The sequence below is a fragment of the Leuresthes tenuis genome, unplaced genomic scaffold (assembly GCF_036924035.1).
Source record: "Leuresthes tenuis unplaced genomic scaffold, fLeuTen1.0.hap1 SCAF_14, whole genome shotgun sequence".
In the NCBI taxonomy this organism is placed as follows: Eukaryota; Metazoa; Chordata; class Actinopteri; order Atheriniformes; family Atherinopsidae; genus Leuresthes; species Leuresthes tenuis.
Window position 1 is genome coordinate 25,814,198 of NW_027325368.1, and position 5,825 is coordinate 25,820,022.

The 5,825-nt window shown below is 37.9% G+C and overlaps 1 long non-coding RNA gene across 1 annotated transcript; it reads right to left on the reverse strand.

The window, feature by feature from the left end:
* Positions 1-276: 276 nt before the first annotated feature.
* On the reverse strand, positions 277-5,007 carry LOC140269418 (uncharacterized). Its single transcript, XR_011907619.1, has 4 exons — positions 4,962-5,007; positions 2,622-2,652; positions 2,129-2,182; positions 277-1,357 (listed from the first exon to the last, which is right to left on the reverse strand). It is a non-coding gene; the product is annotated as an uncharacterized lncRNA (long non-coding RNA).
* Between the last annotated feature and the right edge of the window lie 818 nt (positions 5,008-5,825).

The window sequence follows — 5,825 nt, forward strand, 5'->3', positions numbered from 1 at the left end:
GTTCACTCTGAGATGCTTTCTCCTTCTGCCACCTGAGCTTCTGAGCCTGAGAACGCTGACCCTTCCTTGGCATTGTTGCTGAGTTTCAGAACCTCAAAAGTTACTTTATTTGAACTGGTGTCAATAACACTCAGGTTTTACTCAGTTAAGATATTTTAAATGTTGCTTTGTGTAGTTTATCAATATAAATTTTCTATTCAGTTCACAGATTCACACGCTATCTATCTAGAAAAAAGACAGAGCAGAAAAATCCTTGTCAAATAGCAAAAACAGACGTTTATTATGACACACAGTAGTAGTAGTTAAAGTTATATCTGAAAATTCCAACAGACCAAGACTAAAGCTAATTTTCTTATGAACTTCTTTCAGTTCTTTCTGAATTTAAAATGTCAGGTTAGAATAATGCTCAGTGGTTATTTATTTTCTTCCAAATTAGTATTTGGATTAGAATTAGTATTATTGAGCAAAATCTACTGTTGTAACACTTCAATGTAGCAGAAAGGTATATACACCTCAAAGTAATGTGTGCTACAGAATGAACAACTATATATATGATATAATATAACAATAGTCCAATCAGCTACAATCTGTTGACGTACTCTCAGTATTATTAGCTTCTTAGCTTATGAATGACAGATGGATTTATTGTTTCTGACAGATTTAATGACAACAACCTGAATTCAAATCTCTGAAAGCTTTTATATATATGAAGCGTTGTGATGCAGATCAGGATCTCAGCAGCAGCAGGATGATGGATGCTTCTGGTAGCCGGATTCCACGTCTGGTCAGTTCAGAGCAGACAGCAAACAGACTGCAATCCTCCTTACAGATGTGTTTTATTTCAACACTTGTATGAACAAACCTGCAGTGAGTCAGCAGCACAGGAACAGATGCAGTGCTTTTATTTCACTTCACTAAATGTGTTTCTTTGTGTCTATAACAAGAATTAACTGTTAAATTTCTGTAAGCACTGTTTTCAGATATGAATTTATAGATTCAAAGATTCAAGAATCTTTTGATTGATCTCACTAAAATTTGCCAATTACTGTGTCAAACAGTGTTAGTGTCACAATAGTTTTTCCAAAACAAGTTACTGTTTGGTTTTATCTAGAAATCTGTCAAGATCAAGATTTCTCTTTAAGAATCAAGTTTGTAAAATAATATTTTAAACTTTAGCCAAATTTGAAATAAAATGTGCCAATTCTTTTCCAATTTCAAAGTTTATCGCAGTATGTATGAGAGAGGTAGACAGGACAGAGAGAGCAGTGAGAGTAGAGTCTCAGATTCCAAAAACAGCAAGACAAGGTTCCAATCAACCTCAGATACCAATAAATCAGGGTTCCAAAAAATGTTGATTCTGAAAGTTTGTCCAATAATGTCCAAAAAGCCAAAAATAGACAGAGGGGGGACAGATGGATACAAGATAGAATGTCCAAATATCAGATAGAGGGGGTAGGTGGATACAAGATAGAATGTCCAAATATCAGATAGAGGGGGTAGGTGGGACAGGAAAGACAGAATGTCCAATAATGATAGGGACAATGAGAGGAGACACGTTGAACAGGAAGACACAGAGAAAACAATAATTAGACATTGTTGATAGCAGAAAACTAATCTAGCATTCTGTTAAATAAGCTGTAAAGAGTTTAACATTTAATGGCTTCAAATAAACAGAATATGTAAAAAGTTAATAAATAAATCACTTTTTAGGCCAGTAGTTTCCAGATGTACCATGGTACCATGAAATGTGGACTGATTAAAATAATATCAGACCCACTGACTTGTTCAACATGAAGCAGAACAGTACAGAACTGATCACTGTGATCACTGCACAACATGTTCTGCTCACATTACACCCTGATTTCTGCCTTTAGTGATGTTCCATTAAAACTGTCAGCTTTCCACTGTTAGACTGCTGCTGGGACCTGTTCTGATCCATTTTATAGGCAGAACAGCTCAGCTCACATGGTTCTGACATGACTTCAGTCAGTGTTTACAGCTTTGTATTTACTATATTTATATTCAACTCAGCAGTTGTGTTAAACAACAAAACACTGATTAAAATGTGAAACACTTCTACACTCAGTGATGTGATGGACTGAACCTCACGGACAAGAATTCTGCTCACCAGCCAAGCAGGAGTTCTGGTCCGGTTCTCTCTGCGTCTGAGTTCAGTCTGAGTCTGAGAGGAGAAACAATTTGTTAGTATCTGATCAGAAGACTCTGAACACACACATCATCTGATCTCACAGCTGATTGGTTCTGCTCTTGTCTGTACAGGATGAGCTTTGGTCCAGACTTTTGTGGACTTTAAGTAGTTAAATGTTGTTGGTTGATGATCACTTCAGAGAGGCTGAATGTGTTCATGATCAGAAACATGGAAACTTTCCCAGTTCTGCTCACAGAGACCATCCAAAGCTTTGGTGATCAGAGATCAGGTGGAAATCAGAGCAGTAACACATCAGCTGTGAAATCTGTTCTCTGACTAATGATCAATGTTTCACTTCATTCATGCAGTTTGAGAAGGACAGGTCTGCCAGATGTTACACAGCTGCACACTGACAGGAAGCAGAGCAGCTATCAGGAACACATCCATCAAATAACTAGATGTTGGTGCTCACCAGTCAGAGCAGGGGTCAGAGTTCAGGTAGTCTAAAGAAAGGAGGAAAAAAGAGTTGTCAGTTAAATGCTTCCAGTTGAGGACACAGCAGGTTCACCAACAGGGTGGCAATAAAGCACCATGTAATGAGCTTAGACCGTCAGTGGGGTTACATGGCACTGTAAAAATCAGATTAATGGCTAAATTCCAATAAGACTCAATTAGGTTATAATCCCAACTAAACCCAACTCACGTAGACACCTTAGTCAGACAAAAAATTGGACTGGATCGGGTTACTTGCGGTCGGATTAAGACCCCGAGATATAAGGGTAAAACAACAAACAACGCGATGCAGAAAGTGCCGTTGTGCATTGGCTCTATTAGCGATAATTGAAAAGGGTACAGCGCCACCTATCGTACCGGGGTATGACATGCTTAGTGCCAGTGATTCCATTCATTCACCGCCATATATCCAAGGATAACTACCCTCAGATAAGGAGCATAACCCAACTATAGCTATCATCACATTAATATCATCATGTGGACCCACTGAATGTTTCACTGGGACACGGAGCTGCTGTTCTTGTGGGCTGTTCACACTCAGCTGTTCATCAGCATCCAGAACATGTCATTTCAGCTTTATTTCCAGAGAAAATGACTGAGACAAAGTTAGAAGTAGCACAAAGTCTCATCTTCTGTCAGCTGCCTTTCAGTGAACATCATGTGCTGAGCTGCTGTGATTGGCTGCTTTATCTGTCAATCATTGACACCGCCCACAGGAACAGGACAGTAAAATGGAGATATCCAGAAACACTTTATGCTGCCGTGGGAGACTCACTTTAACTGGAAACAGTTTAAATATTTCAGTCTGAATGGAAAGCTTGGACTAAATCTGTCTGTAAAACATGCATTAATACACACAGTATAATCATCACCAGTCCACACATTCATTCAGTATTAGCATTAATAATAATAATACTTATACTTTTTATTTATAACACACTTTACATTTACTACAAAAAGACAACTAGTAAGCAGGGACAGTAAAATGCAATTAAATTACACAAATGAAAGCAGTGAGTCCATTATCTGAATGTATTGTGTTTGCGGATACTGTGACGGCTGACTTTAGCACTTTAGCACCTCGTCTTCAAAGCTCAGTTCAACCGTCAGAAATCTGGGAGAGACTTTTGACAGACATTGAAGTTTGACAAACAAATTAACAATGTTGTCAGGACTAGTTCTTTCCAGTTGCGTCTCCTGGCCAAAGTTAAAATGTTTTTAAGCCGTCACGATCTTGAGAAAGCCATCCATGCCCTAATAAGTTCAAGATTAGACTACTGCAATGGACTTTATGTCGGCGTCTCCCAGACTTCTCTCAGTCGCCTTCAACTGGTGCAAAATGCTGCTGCTGCCCGTCTTTTAACCAACATTAACAGACGTGTGCACATCACTCCTGTTCTTAACTCCCTTCATTGGCTTCCTGTCCTTTATAGAATTGATTTTAAACTTTTAATGTTTGTTTTTAAAGCTCTTAACGGCCTCACCCCATCGTATTTATCTGAGCTTTTAACTGTCCGTAACCCTGGTATAGCTCTGAGGTCAACAAATCAACATTTGTTGGAAGTGTTCAGGTCAAAATACAAGCACTGGGGTGACCGAGCCTTTTCTGCTGCTGCCCCCAGGCTCTGGAATAAGCTCCCCCCCCGAGATGCGTCTTATTTCTGACCCGGGTCTCTTTAAATCTAGGCTAAAAACATACTAATTTCAGATGGCTTTTAATACCCAGTAGTATGGTGACACTTTTATATCAACTTATTCAATTTTGCTGTATTTTCTTGCGTTTACTGTTATTTTATTGTTTTGTACTTATTCTTTTCTTTATTTATTATCTGCTGTATAGCACTTTGGTACACCGACATGGATTGTTGTAAAGGGCTGTATAAATAAAAGAAATACATTTACATTTACATTAAATGCAAAAAAAACAAACAAAAAAAAACAGGACACAGCACTTAAAGAGAGATCATTAAAAACATTGGGCAAAAATAAAAGTTTTCCGGTCTGTTTTAAAGTGTTTCACGGTCAGTGGAGCCCTCAGATGTGGAGGCAGAACGTTCCACAGCCGAGGGGCAGCGCATTATTTGAATTGGTTGTTTGATAACACAAAATGATATTTTATCTGATTACTACATTAATCAATGGAATAATCGGTAGATACCTGGATTATAAAAAAGTTTGATAGCTACCGCCCTAATAAACATAAATAAAGAGTTAAATTATCTTTAAATACAGAACATATTAACTCAGTCAGCTTAAGTGATCTACAGCCTGTTTAACTTTACAATAACTCTGTACTTACCAGCCAAAGCAGGGATCTCAATCAGGTTTCTCTCTCAGTCTGAGAAAAGACATACATTTTGTTAGTTATCCGAGTAGAAAGACTGAATCTACCTGACCCACAGAACACAGAGGGAGAGTAATGTTCATTATCAGCTGTCTCTCTGATCATTTACATTAATGAATTTAAATATATTTACTATATTGTCTCAGTTACAGATATTAATACAACGCTGAAATTAGTTTCCGATTCACAGCTTTAGAATAATTATATCCAGACTTGAGCTGTCTGACTATAGTAGATTTTATACAGGGCCGAAGCTCATGTGATCAGCATGCGAAAAATGCAGTGAAATGGCCCTTTAATTCAGACACTAAGAAGCCGATTTCAGTGTAGTGACACTAATATCAACTTGTTTGTGTGATTCATAGAACTTGTATCACTAAGTCAAGTTCAGGTGTTTGACCCAAACTCACTATAAAATGGGGATTTATGAGCCTCTATCACATGCAGTTTCAATGACCCATGAAGAAGTAAAGGTCAAGGTCAAAATCAAGTTCAGGTGAAACGGACTGAGGCTGTATGCACAAATTAGCCCAAAACATTATCCTTTAGTTAACTGAAACGAGGATGAAAACGAAGCGGGTTAAGCACTACCAGCATTAACAGTGATAAACGGTATGCCTAGATAACAGCTGTCGGACTGAACCATTTTTAAACACTTTGTAGAGTGACTGTTAGGGTTAGCAATCACGCTAAAACTGGCGGCGCTAGCCGTAGCTAATCAAAGACAGACATATTACAGTAGCTAACAGAACAAGATATTTAGCTGTTTCGTATTTTATTTTCATTCGGTCGAAGATAAAAAAAACGTGTAATTTATTT